The 14700-nt window shown below is 44.3% G+C and overlaps 1 pseudogene across 1 annotated transcript in view; it reads left to right on the forward strand.

Moving 5' to 3' along the window:
- Positions 1-207: 207 nt before the first annotated feature.
- LOC311146989 (NPC intracellular cholesterol transporter 1-like) overlaps positions 208-14700 on the forward strand; it is a 35082-nt pseudogene continuing 20589 nt past the window's right edge. Inside the window, exons 1-2 of the transcript XR_014615610.1 lie at positions 208-220; positions 366-445. The product of XR_014615610.1 is annotated as an NPC intracellular cholesterol transporter 1-like (transcript). The remainder of the gene's footprint in view (positions 221-365; positions 446-14700) is intronic.

Here is a 14700-nt window from a genome sequence, read left to right on the forward strand (position 1 = left end):
ATGAGTGGAATAGTATCAAATATATCAAACACATGGTTTCCCTGTGCAGAAACCAATGGGATGCTCGAGGGGGTGTGTTCATGAAGGAACCAATGGGATGCTCGAGCGGGGGCGTTCAAACTTCGCAGGAATGTCCACATGCAGGAACGCCCCGAATTGCAGGATGCATATGCAAGCTGTTGGTCAAAGTCAAGAAAACGTTGCACAATGTTACTAGCTGGTGCTCGCACTATTAAATCCTGGCTGTGGCAGCAATGTGCCAAACGGTTGTTCTCCAGTCACCAATGCCATAACGAAGAACACCGAACACTGACGGCGAAATGCCGAAGCTTGTTATGGAATGCCAGTAAAGTATTTTTGAGTAGAGGATAGGCTCTTATCAGAAAGAAGCTATTTATTTTTGTTTTACCTCTTCATAATTTTGACAGAGGAACATTATAAATGGGTAAGTCAACCTACGTGTTAAATAACTTTCTGGACAGGAGACTTTTAGCTAGTTGAGCTAACTAATCTCTTCTTGTTGTGTATCTTTAGCTTGCTGTCAATCACCGGTAGGTAACGTTAGCTAGCTAAAGTGTGTCAAGCGAGCTAAATCAGTATCAAAAAGCTAAGCCAGTCCTGTTCATTTTTAGCCAGTGCGGGTGGTGTTTGTTCAGCGTAAAGTTGGCTTGATAGGTAGTGTAGTGTTAGTTAGATAACATCTATCAACCAGCATCATTTGGCCAGTTAACTATCTTGCCAGCTAACGTTAGCTACACCTAATTTGCATAATTGGCCATGTGCATGTAATTGCGATGGAGCTGTAGGAGAGAGGAATAACGTTGTGGGAGAGACAAAAAGTGAGTAAAAAACACCCTACATTTACATCCCGCCCTGAATGTAAGCTAGGGCGAGATCAGCCAGCGGCGGCTTCCCGCATGCGCAATTCATTTGCAGTCTGGACGCGGAGGGGTGAACATCTCCTGCTCTGACTGCAGCTGGGAGGGACTGCCGCGCGAGGACTGGGCCGCCTGTGGGTGCTTTGGGCCCACGGGTGGGGCCCACGGCAGTACCCGCTGCTCATTGAGAAGAGTAAGAACGATACGTGCTTTCACGTCAGTCTCCAATAACACCAGAAAAAGTTGCTAGATTTGTCGCTAGACGCTTTTTTGAAAATGTGTCGCTAGAGGGGTCTGAATACTCGCTAAATATAGTGACAAAGTCGCTAATTTGGCAACTCTGGTTCTAGCTAGTTAACCCATACATTGCGAAATATTTAGCGTCACTGTCTCACGAAACTGCAGCAAGATAAAGGAAATTACCACTTTTGTTCTTCACAATCACAAATCTAATATTTGCGTGACATGGGCTTACATGTAAAATATTCGGACTCGAGAAGTGAGGTAAGATCTTTAAAGCCACAGATATGCATCCTCCATCTCCTGCTCCAATAAAACACTTTTATTGCTAAAAAAAATACAATACAATCCACACTAAAACAAACCCAACCCCAAGCAATTGTATGTCATGTTTTGATCAGATTTGCTCTCGTGGAATGGAATTCAATAGCCTATTGTCAAAATTGTCAACTGCTGTCTTTGTACTCGCGTATTAATTTGCATCCCCGAGATAAGCAAGGGGTGTATTCATTAGTCAGATTCCGTTGCAAAACGTTTGGTCTGTTCAAAACGTTTTGCAACAGAAACCTTTTACCGTTCATTCTAGGAAGAACAAAACGGAAAGAAACTGGAGGAACCTAGCTACATTTGTCCAATAGAAACTCTTGATTTCATTGCAAAACGTTTTCCATTTGGAGTAAACGGTTTCTGTTGCAAAACGTTTTACATTTACATTTACATTTACATTTTAGTCATTTAGCAGACGCTCTTATCCAGAGCGACTTACAGGAGCAATTAGGGTTAAGTGCCTTGCTCAAGGGCACATTTACGTCATTTAGCAGACGCTCTTATCCAGAGCGACTCACAAATTGGTGCATTCACCCTATAGCCAGTGGGATAACCACTTTACAATTTTTTTTTTGGGGGGGGGGGGTAGAAGGATTACTTTATCCTATCCCAGGTATTCCTTAAAGAGGTGGGGTTTCAAATGTCTCCGGAAGGTGGTGAGTGACTCCGCTGTCCTGGCGTCGTGAGGGAGCTTGTTCCACCATTGGGGTGCCAGAGCAGCGAACAGTTTTGACTGGGCTGAGCGGGAACTATGCTTCCGCAGAGGAAGGGGAGCCAGCAGGCCAGAGGTGGATGAACGCAATGCCCTCGTTTGGGTGTAGGGACTGATCAGAGCCCGAAGGTACAGAGGTGCCGTTCCCCTCACTGCTCCATAGGCAAGCACCATGGTCTTGTAACGGATGCGAGCTTCAACTGGAAGCCAGTGGAGTGTGCGGAGGAGGGGGGTGACGTGAGAGAACTTGGGAAGGTTGAACACCAGACGGGCTGCGGCATTCTGGATGAGTTGTAGGGGTTTAATGGCACAGGCAGGGAGGCCAGCCAACAGCGAGTTGCAGTAATCCAGACGGGAGATGACAAGTGCCTGGATTAGGACCTGTGCCGCTTCCTGTGTAAGGCAGGGTCGTACTCTCCGAATGTTGTAGAGCATGAACCTGCAGGAGCGGGTCACCGCCTTGATGTTAGCGGAGAACGACAGGGTGTTGTCCAGGGTCACGCCAAGGCTCTTCGCACTCTGGGAGGAGGACACAACGGAGTTGTCAACCGTGATGGCGAGATCATGGAACGGGCAGTCCTTCCCCGGGAGGAAGAGCAGCTCCGTCTTGCCAGGGTTCAGCTTGAGGTGGTGATCCGTCATCCATACTGATATGTCTGCCAGACATGCAGAGATGCGATTCGCCACCTGGTTATCAGAAGGGGGAAAGGAGAAGATTAGTTGTGTATCGTCAGCGTAGCAATGATAGGAGAGGCCATGTGAGGATATGACAGAGCCAAGTGACTTGGTGTATAGGGAGAAAAGGAGAGGGCCTAGAACTGAGCCCTGGGGGACACCAGTGGTGAGAGCACGTGGTGCGGAGACAGCTTCTCGCCACGCCACTTGGTAGGAGCGGCCGGTCAGGTAGGACACAATCCAGGAGTGAGCCGCGCCGGAGATGCCCAGCTCGGAGAGGGTGGAGAGGAGGATCTGATGGTTCACAGTATCAAAGGCAGCAGACAGGTCTAGAAGGACAAGAGCAGAGGAGAGAGAGTTAGCTTTAGCAGTGCGGAGAGCCTCCGTGACACAGAGAAGAGCAGTCTCAGTTGAATGACCAGTCCTGAAACCTGACTGGTTTGGATCAAGAAGGTCATTCTGAGAGAGATAGCAAGAGAGTTGGCTAAAGACGGCACGCTCAATAGTTTTGGAAAGAAAAGAAAGAAGGGATACTGGTCTGTAGTTGTTGACATCAGTGGGATCGAGTGTTGGTTTTTTGAGAAGGGGAGCAACTCTCGCTCTCTTGAAGACGGAAGGGACATGGCCAGCGGTCAAGGATGAGTTGATCAGCGAGGTGAGGTAGGGGAGAAGGTCACCGGAGATGGTCTGGAGAAGAGAGGAGGGGATGGGGTCAAGCGGGCAGGTTGTTGGGCGGCCTGCAGTCACAAGTCGCAGGATTTTATCTGGAGAGAGAGGGGAGAAAGAAGTCAAAGCATAGGGTAGGGCAGTGTGAGTAGGACCAGCAGTGTCATTAGACTTAACAAACGAGGATCGGATGTCGTCAACCTTCTTTTCAAAGTGGTTGACAAAGTCATCCACAGAGAGAGAGGGGGGGGGGGGGGGGGATTCAGGAGGGAGGAAAATGTGGCAAAGAGCTTCCTAGGGTTAGAGGCAGATGCTTGGAATTTAGAGTGGTAGAAAGTGGCCTTAGCAGCAGAAACAGATGAAGAAAATGTAGAGAGGAGGGAGTGAAAAGATGCCAGGTCGGCAGGGAGTTTAGTTTTCTTCCATTTCCGCTCCGCTGCCCGGAGCTCTGTTCTGTGAGCTCGCAATGAGTCATCAAGCCACGGAGCTGGAGGGGAGGACCGAGCCGGCCGGGAGGATAGGGGACACAGAGAGTCAAAGGATGCAGAAAGGGAGGAGAGGAGGGTTGAGGAGGCAGAATCAGGAGATTGGAGGGAGAAGGATTGAGCAGAGGGAAGAGATGATAGGATGGAAGAGGAGAGAGTAGTGGGAGAGAGAGAGCGAAGGTTGCGGCGGCGCATTACCATCTGTGTAGGGGCAGAGTGAGTAGTGTTGGAGGAGAGCGAGAGAGAAAAGGAAACAAAGTAGTGGTCGGAGACATGGAGGGGAGTTGCAGTGAGATTAGTAGAAGAGCAGCATCTAGTAAAGATGAGGTCAAGCGTATTGCCTGCCTTGTGAGTAGGGGGGGACGGTGAGAGGGTGAGGTCAAAAGAGGAGAGGAGTGGAAAGAAGGAGGCAGAGAGAAATGAGTCAAATGTGGACATAGGGAGGTTGAAATCCCCCAAAACTGTGAGGGGTGAGCCATCCTCAGGAAAGGAACTTATCAAGGCGTCAAGCTCATTGATGAACTCTCCAAGGGAACCTGGAGGGCGATAGATGACAAGGATATTAAGCTTAAATGGGCTAGTGACTGTGACAGCATGGAATTCAAATGAGGAGATAGACAGGTGGGTTAGGGGAAAAATTGAGAATGTCCACTTGGGAGAGATGAGGATTCCTGTGCCGCCACCCCTCTGACCAGATGCTCTCGGGGTATGCGAGAACACATGGTCAGACGAGGAGAGAGCAGTAGGAGTAGCAGTGTTTTCAGTGGTAATCCATGTTTCCGTCAGCGCCAGGAAGTCGAGGGACTGGAGGTTAGCATAGGCGGGGATGAAGTCAGCTTTGTTGGCAGCAGAACGGCAGTTCCAGAGGCTGCCTGAGACCTGGAACTCCAGGTGTGGGGTGCGTGCAGGGACCACCAGGTTAGAGAGGCAGCAGCCACGCGGTGTGAGGCGTTTGTGTAGCCTGTGCAGAGAGGAGAGAACAGGGATAGGCAGAGGCATAGTTGACAGGCTGTAGCAAATGGCTACAATAATGCAGAGGAGATCGGAATGAAATGAACTAAACATCTGGGAGAGGAGAGAGCAGGGCCTCCCTCACCAAAACTTCCACCTCAGAAACTATAATTGTTTCACTGAACCACCCGAACAAAAACTCTCCCAACTTCCACCTTTAGAAATCAGAATTGTTGTGAACCACAGCGGTCCAATGTTTAAAGGAATAGACTCAACCCACTTTATTCAGCTAGCTAACTATGACACCATAGCTAACTAGCATGCTAGCATCCAATAACACACAGTTTAGCACCAACACTTGGTCACAACAAACCACCAATAGTGTGTTAACACACTAAGCAGATAATTCGTGTCCGTGTCTAGTTCCTTTCAAAACGCAGCAATAATTAAACGATGGCTAGCTTAGCACAAATATATTGTATTTAGCTGCCACAGTACAGCACACAATGGCTACTGTGTTGACTCTGTTCGAAAAACGGCTAGCTAGCTAGCTTCGTGCTACACCCGGCACCGCCGAAGACAATGCCAACCTACAGTAACTACCCACAACAGCCCACGATGCCTAACTATGACACCATAGCTAACTAGCATGCTAGCATCCAATAACACACAGTTTAGCACCAATACTTGGTTACAACAAACTACCTATAGTGTGTTAACACACTAAACAGATCATTCGTGTCCGTGTCTAGTTCCTTTCATAACGCAGCAATGATTAGACGTTGGCTAGCTAGCACAAGTATATTGTATTTAGCTACTACAGTACAGTTAGCTGGTCGTGTTGGCTAGCTAGCAATGGCCACTGTGTTGACTTTGTTTGAAGAACGGCTAGCTAGCTAGCTTCGTGCTACACCTGGCACCGCCGTAAACAATACTTACCTACAATAATTACCTACAGAAACCTACAATAACTACCTAAATAACTACCTAAATAAACTACCTACAATACCTAACTACAACTACCTACCTACGATCTAAATACATGGTTTAAGCTTTACTCAACACCATATCCCCTCATTAGTACGTGTATAAGTGTTCCCTCTGCCCCCTTGTCTTTTGCTACAGAATCAGCTTAATGAATACACCCCAGGACTCCACATTCCTACAGTCAAATAATTTCCCATACACTTCACAACACACGCAGCAAAAGGGCAATTAAGTTTAAGATGTGGAAACAGTGCTTAATGGGGTAGCAATAGAAACATTTTGGATACTGAAAATGAAAACTACTGGAGTTTCTCTTCTGAATTCCCCTCTTCAACCAGACATTTTAATGACATTAGTCAGCCTGCTAAGTGTCTGGCCATCCTCCTCAAAGTGGTTTGTGGCGGATGGCGGTGGCCTTCAACTTCATCCCACATTGAAACACAAGGCCTATGTGTCAGAACAGACAGAGGCTAGGAGGAGGACGGCCAACATCTGGTCACAGAAAAGGCAGAAAATAAGTGGATTAAAGTCCACAAACACACCCCAAAAGCATGTGCAATAACTTATGATACATGTTGGAAGTCATTTGACAGTAGCTTACACATAGTAAGTTCAGTCTGGTTTGTCTTAGAATTAATCTTACTGAGATTCACTTGAAACCCCTGACAGTGAAAATTAGGGAACCAACCAAGTCTCATTCAGGTGAGATGAGACACATTCAAAAGAACAGGGCACCAAAGGGCACATGGTGTATTGTGCATTATCAGTCAGTACAACAAAGAGACAAACTTGTGCTAGGAAGTCAACCATCAAAATGGTAAATCAAATTTGCAAGAGAGACCACAGCACATGATTTCCAGATGTTAAGGTTTTATTTTGGGACCTGAAACACAGAGGGCCTCGCGAGGTGCATAGTAGACTAATATTACATTCAGATGTGGTACAGAGAAAATAGTAAAATTAACACAAAGGTGCAGTATATGTCGGCTCACTTCTGCTTTAATTTAGCAAGAATATCATTTGGGTTTCAGCTGTCTTTAGCATTGAAAAAAAAGCACAGAGTGCCTCCGTGATATTCCTTGACTTTTACACAGTAGGGCAATTCCACAGAAACAGAATTCCCCTGAACGCAAATAGTCCGGGTGGCCATTTGATTAATTGTTAAGCAGTCTTATGGCTTGGGGGTAGAAGCTGTTAAGGAGCCTTTTGGACCTAGACTTGGCGCTCCGGTACCGCTTGCCGTGCGGTAGCAGAGAGAACAGTCTATGACTTGGAATTACGATGAAATCAGTTTGTTTTTATGTGACCATGTTTTCTAAAATCTCTGTTAAATATCTGCTTCAAATTATAATGATTCAAAGATGTCTGCAGAATAATCAGGAGTCAGCTATGACATGATACCTTGAGTTTGAAATAATCTATTTTGGTTATTGAACTACAGTACATTATACTGTACTCTACTCTAGTGTGATGTACTGAAATATACTCCACTTTTTACTGTTTTGTACTCTACTGTGCTTCACTATACTGTACTGTGCTGACCTGTGAAACATACACTACCGGTCAAAAGTTTTAGAACACCTACTCATTCAAGGGTTTTTCTTTATTTTTACTATTTTCTACATTGTAGAATAATAGTGAAGACATCAAAACTATGAAATAACACATATGGAATCATGTAGTAACTAAAAAAGTGTTCAAAATATATATTTATATTTGAGATTCTTCAAATAGCCACCCTTTGCCTTGATGACAGCTTTCACACTTTTGGCATTCTCTCAACCAGTTTCACCTGGAATGTTTTTCCAACGGTCTTGAAGGAGTTCCCACATATGCTGAGCACTTGTTGACTGCTTTTCCTTTACTATGTGGTCCGACTCATCCCAAACCATCTCAATTCGGTTGAGGTCGGCTGATTGTGGAGGCCAGGTCATCTGATGCAGCACTCCATCACTCTCCTTCTTGGTAAAATAGCCCTTACACAGCCTAGAGGTGTGTTGGGTCATTGTCCTGTTGAAAAGCAAATGATAGTCCCACTAAGCCCAAACCAGATGGGATGGCGAATCGCTGCAGAATGCTGTGGTAGCCATGCTGGTTAAGTGTGCCTTGAATTCTAAATAAATCACAGACAGTGTTACCATCAAAGCACCCCCACGCCATAACACCTCCTCCTGGTGGGAAATACACATGCAGAGGTCAGCCGTTCACCCACGCCACATCACGTCTAATGCCCATTGCTCTTGTTTCTTGGCCCAAGCAAGTCTCTTCTTTTTGGTGTCCTTTAGTAGTGCTTTCTTTGCAGCAATTCAACCATGAAGGCCTGATTTCAAGCAGTCTCTTCTGAACAGTTGCTGTTGAGATGTGTCTATTACTTGAACTCTGTGAAGCATTTATTTGGGCTGTAATCTGAGGTGCAGTTAACTCTAATGAACTTATCCTCTGCAGCAGAGGTAACTCTGGTTCTTCCTTTCCTGTGGCGGTCCTTATGAGAGCCAGTTTCACCATTGCTCTTGATGGTTTTTGCAACTGCATTTAAAGAAACTTTCAAAGTTCTTGACAGTTTCCAGATTGACTGACCTTCACGTTTTACAGTAATGATGGACTGTCATTTCTCTTTGCTTATTTGAACTGTTCTTGCCATAATATGGACTTGGTCTTTTACCAAATAGGGCTATCTTCTGTATACCACCCCTACCTTGTCACAACACAACTGATTGGCTCAAATGCATTAAGTAAATTTAACTTTTAACAAGGCACACCTGTTAATTGAAATGCATTCCAGCTGGTTGAGAGAATGCCAAGAGTGTGCAAAGCTTGCAAGGCAAAGGGTGGCTACTTTGAAGAATCTCAAATAGAAAATATATTTTGATTTGTTTAACACCTTTTTTGATTACTACATTATTTAATATGTGTTATTATTTAATATGTGTTATTTCATAGTTTTGATGTCTTCACTATTATTCTATTGTAGAAAATAGTAAAAATAAAGAAAAACCCTTGAATGAGTAGGTGTGTCCAAACTTTTGACTGGTACTGTATGTCACTCAGTTCAGTGCTTCTTAGTTCCATGTATCAAACAGTTATTTCAGTTATATTCAAACCAGGAAAAGCTGGAGCATCCCTTCTTTATTACAGACCCATAGATTTAATAAATTGTGACAATAAAATAATAACAAAGCTCATAAGCAATAGAATGGCAAAAGTCTTACCAGACCTGATACATATTAAAACATAGACACTTACAAAAAATACAAGAACATGTTTCAGTTTAATACACACAAAAAAACAAGATATAGATTTTTAAATAACGGCTGTTGATGCCGAAAAGGCTTTTGACCATCTTGAATGGCCTTTTCTATTCAACATTTTGGAATCTTTCAACTTTCCAGCTGAAAATAATACATTTAATAAAAATATTATATAAATGTCCTAAAGCAAAAATATACACGAATAATACATTATTTGATGAAATTGCTTTAGAAAGGGGCACAGACATGGATGTCCTCTCTCCCCCCTCCTGTTTGCACTGGCAATTGAATCACTTGCAAAAATAATTAGACAGGACTCGAACGTAACAGGTGTCAGTATTGGTAAACATGAATATAAACCTATTTGCAGATCTCCTGATATACCTGACCAATCTTGGAAACTGAAAAAAATATCTGAATACTCTCAAGATAATCTCAGGATATAAAATGAATGTGAAAAAAAAAGGAATGAATGGCGATAAGAAAAACCATAACCCGATCCTTTAAATGGACCACAAAAATATTAAATACTTACACTAAAGAGGAACAATGGGTACATATTGAAGATGCGCAAGCTCATCCCCAGAATCTTTTTACATGTCTATTTTCTAAGAATAAAGCTAAGAACTAGTGTTGTCACGATACCAACATTTTACTAACAATACTATACCAGGCCAAGTATCACAATACAGAGTAGTATCGCGATACCACAAAAAAAAACAGTTGCCTAGCGTCCTGTTCGCCCCATCCCCCGGACGCTTGTTCCCGTTTTCTAAACGTTCTGCATATGTGCTACTCAAAAACTGGTCACTGAAATTCACACTTCTACTCAATACAACACATTGAATTTAACTTCACACTGTTGTGTGTGTGTGTGTGTGTGTGTGTGTGTGTGAGAGAGAGAGAGAGAATCTGCATGTCATTGTGGCAGTAAGGGGATAACACTTCTTTACCCTTCAGTTAACACAGACATACACTCTCTCTCTTCCTCACACACTCCCTCTTCCTCTCTCTCAAACAAACACACCTCTCTCTCGCTCCCACAAACACATACACACACTGCTCCCAACTTTTAAAACGTTAGGCACCAAACAGAATTTATGGAGCATCAAAAATAAATTGATTTTTTAAATATAATTTAGGCTTACATTAGGCCTATATGAATCCTACCTTTGAAGCACATCTCATGAGTAGCATACCCTTTTCCTTGCTTCCTATACCAAACAAATTTGCCTAGACCTACTGTCAAGTTACCAGGTTGTAACTAGCTAGGTAACATGACTGAACAGCTTTGTTTGTTATCAAACCAATAATTAGCGACCCAGGATTACTGCATTACTGTGGCGTACTGCATTAGCATCGAACAGCCCCCGCGATATGCAACTTTCAGTCAGGAACCAATATACACAATCAGTTAGGAAAGCAAAGGCTAGCTTTTTCAAACAGAAATTTGCAACCTGTATCACTAACTCCAAAACGTTTTGGGACACTGTAAAGTCCATGGAGAATAAGAGCACCTCCTCCCAGCTACCCACTGCACTGAGGCTAGGAAACACTGTCACCACCGATAAATCTACGATAATTGAGAATTTCAATAAGCATTTTGCTACGGCTGGCCATGCTCTCCACCTGGCTACCCCTACCCCGGCCACCAGCTCTGCACCCTCCGCTGCAACTTGCCCATGCCCCCCCCCCCCGCTTCTCCTTCACACAAATTCAGACAGCTGATGTTCTGAAAGAGCTGCACAATCTGGACCCCTACAAATCAGCTGGGCTAGACAATCTGGACCCTTTCTTTCTAAAATTAGCCGCCGAAATTGTTGCAACCCCTATTACTAGCCTGCTCAACGTCTCTTTCGTATCGTCTGAGATCCCCAGAGATTGGAAAGCTGCCACGGTCATCCCCCTCTTCAAAGGGGTTGACACTCTAGATCCAAACTGTTAGAGACCTATATCCATCCTGCCCTGCCTTTCGAAAGTATTTGAAAGCCAAGTTAACAAACAGATCACCGACCATTTCGAATCCCACCGTACCTTCTCCGCTATGCAATCTGGTTTCCGAGCTGGTCATGGGTGCATCACAGCCACGCTCAAGGTCCTAAACGATATAATAACCGCGATCGATAAAAGACAGTACTGTGCAGCCGTCTTCATCGACCTGGCCAAGGCTTTTGACTCTGTCAATCACCGCATTCTTATTGGCAGACTAAATAGCCTTGGTTTCTCAAATGACTGCCTCGCCTGGTTCACCAACTACTTCTCAGATAGAGTTCAATGTGTCAAATCGGAGGGCCTGTTGTCTGGACCTCTGTCAGTCTCTATGGGGGTGCTACAGGGTTCAAATCTCGGGCCGACTCTATTCTCTGTGTATATCAATGATGTCGTTCTTGCTGCTGGTGACTCTCAGATCCACTTCTACGCAGACGACACCATTTTGTATACATCTGGCCCTTCATTGGACACTGTGTTAACAAACCTCCAAACGAGCTTCAATGCCATACAGCACTCCTTCCGTGGCCTCCAACTGTTCTTAAACGCTAGTAAAACTAAATGCATGCTCTTCAATCGAACGCTGCCTGCACCCACCCGCCCGACTAGAATCACTACTCTCGGCGGGTCTGACTTAGAATATGTGGACAACTACAAATACCTAGGTGTCTGGTTAGACCGTAAATTCTCCTTCCAGACTCACATTAAGCATCTCCAATCCAAAGTTAAATCTAGAATCGGCTTCCTATTTCGCAACAAAGCCTTCTTCACTCATGCTGCTAAACATGCCCTCGTAAAACTGACTATCCTACCGATCCTTGACTTCGGCGATGTCATTTACAAAATAGCTTCCAACACTCTACTCAGCAAATTGGATGTAGTCTATCACAGTGCCATCCGTTTTGTCACCAAAGCCCCATATACTACCCACCATTGTGACCTGTACGCTCTCGTTGACTGGCCCTCACTACATATTCGTCGCCAAACCCACTGTGTTGGTGCTGTCATCTTCAGGACAGGAATACCGGCTTACTTAACGGAGGAATAAACACACATGTTCATCGTTGGTGTTTCAACCAGAACGCGGGAAAAATGCCCATTCTTTATTTTCGCACATGCGCAGTTGTACATCTCTCATAGGGCATAACTGTACCAGTGGAAGAACACAATTTATAACATATTAGTCTATATGTTAACACCCCCACTTGCTCTTATACTGTACAAGTCGTATTCAACCTAACTATCAACACATTTAGCTTACAGTTATACATCTCACAAATGTCAGTTTACATTCCAAACATATAACCCAATAATTTTTCAAAACATCCTTCACACAAATTCAGACAGCTGATGTTTTGAAAGCGCTGCAAAATCTGGACCCCTACAAATCAGCTGGGCTAGACAATCTGGACCCTTTCTTTCTAAAACTAGCCGCCGAAATTGTCGCTACCCCTATTACTAGTCTGTTCAACCTCTCTTTCATAACGTCTGAGATCCCCAGAGATTGGAAAGCTGCCGCGGTCATCCCCCTCTTCAAAGGGGGTGACACTAGATCCAAATTGCTACAGACCTATATCCATCCTGCCCTGCCTTTCGAAAGTATTCGAAAGCCAAGTTAACAAACAGATAATCGACCATTTCGAATACCACCGTACCTTCTCCGCTATGCAATCCGGTTTCCGAGCTGGTCACGGGTGCACTTCAGCCACGCTCAAGGTCCTAAACGATATTATAACCGCGATTGATAATAGACAGTACTGTGCAGCCGTCTTCATCGACCTGGCCAAGGCTTTCGACTCTGTCAACCACCGCATTCTTATTGGCAGACTAATTAGCCTTGGTTTCTCAAATGACTGCCTCGCCTGGTTCACCAACTACCAACAACAATCCTTCAGTAGCCTCCAACTGCTCTTAAACACTAGTAAAACTAAATGCATGCTTTTCAATCGAACGCTGCTGGCACCAGCCCACCCGACTAGAATCACCACTCTCGACGGGTCTGACCTAGAGTATGTGGACAACTACAAATACCTAGGTGTCTGGTTAGACTGTAAACTCAACTTCCAGACTAACATAAAGAATCTCCAATCCAAAGTTAAATCTAGAATCGGCTTCCTATTTCGCAACAAAGCCTCCTTCACTCATGCTGCCAAACATGCCCTTGTAAAACTGACTATCCTACCGATCCTTGACTTCGGCGATGTCATTTACAAAATAGCCTCCAACACTCTACTCAGCAAGTTGGATGTAGTCTATCACAGTGCCATCCGTTTTGTCTCCAAAGCCCCATACACTACCCACCACTGTGACCTGTACGCTCTTGTTGGCTGGTCCTCACTACATGTTCGTCGTCAAACCCACTGGCTCCAGGCCATCTATAAATCACTGCTAGGCAAATCCCCGCTTTATCTTAGCTCATTGGTCACCATAGCAGCACCCACCCGTAGTCTGCGCTCCAGCAGGTATATCTCACTGGTCATTCCCATAGCCAACACCTCCTTTGGCCGCCATTCCTTCCAGTTCTCTGCTGCCAATGACTGGAACGAATTGCAAAAATCTCTGAAGCTGGAGACTCTTATCTCCCTCAATAACTTTAAGCATCAGTTGTCAGAGCACCTTACCGATCACTGCACCTGTACACAGCCCATCTGAAATTAGCCCACCCAACTACCTCATCCCTATATTGTTATTTATTTTGCTCTTTTGCACCCCAGTATCTCTATTTGCACATAATCTCTTGCACATCTAGCATTCCAGTGTTAATACTATTGTAATTATTCTGCACTATAGCCTATTTACTGCCTTACCTCCATAACTTGCTACATTTGCACACACTGTATATATATTTTCTGTTGTATTTCTGACTTGTTTTTTACCCCATATGTAACTCTGTGTTGTTTTTTTATTGCACTACTATGCTTTATCTTGGCCAGGTCGCAGTTGTAAATGAGAACCTGTTCTCAACTGGCTTACCTGGTTAAATAAAGGTGAAATAAAAATAAAATAAAATAAAATCTGCAACCATGTCTGCCGTTGGACAATATTCAATACTTATTTTGCCATCACTGAGTGCAGATCGAATGAAATGATATCTGATGTCAACATGTTTACATCTCTGACGACATACTGGGTTCTTTGACAGAGCAATTGCACCTTGGTTATCTTCAAAGATTGTTACTGGTGCATATTGGCACTCACTATCCATCTGGCCCAATAACTGTACAAGGTACAAACTTTCTTGTGTAGTAGCAGCCAGTGCCATGTACTCTGCTTCACATGTAGATAAAGCTACTGTTGGCTGCTTCTTAGACCTCCATGAAATAACAGGTCCACATTTAGTTAAACTAAAACAATACCCTGTTATGCTTCGTCTGTCACTTTGATCTGCTGCCCAATCAGCATCACTATATGCTACGAGGTTGAGTTTTTCCACCCCCTTTTTGTAACACAACTCCTGATTCATTGTCCCCTTCAAGTACCTCAACACATGTTTAGCTGTTATCCAGTGTTGCTCTTTTGGTTCTGATAGGTATTGTGACAGC

The sequence above is a fragment of the Coregonus lavaretus genome (assembly GCF_964263955.1).
Source record: "Coregonus lavaretus genome assembly, chromosome: 19".
NCBI classification, from domain to species: Eukaryota; Metazoa; Chordata; class Actinopteri; order Salmoniformes; family Salmonidae; genus Coregonus; species Coregonus lavaretus.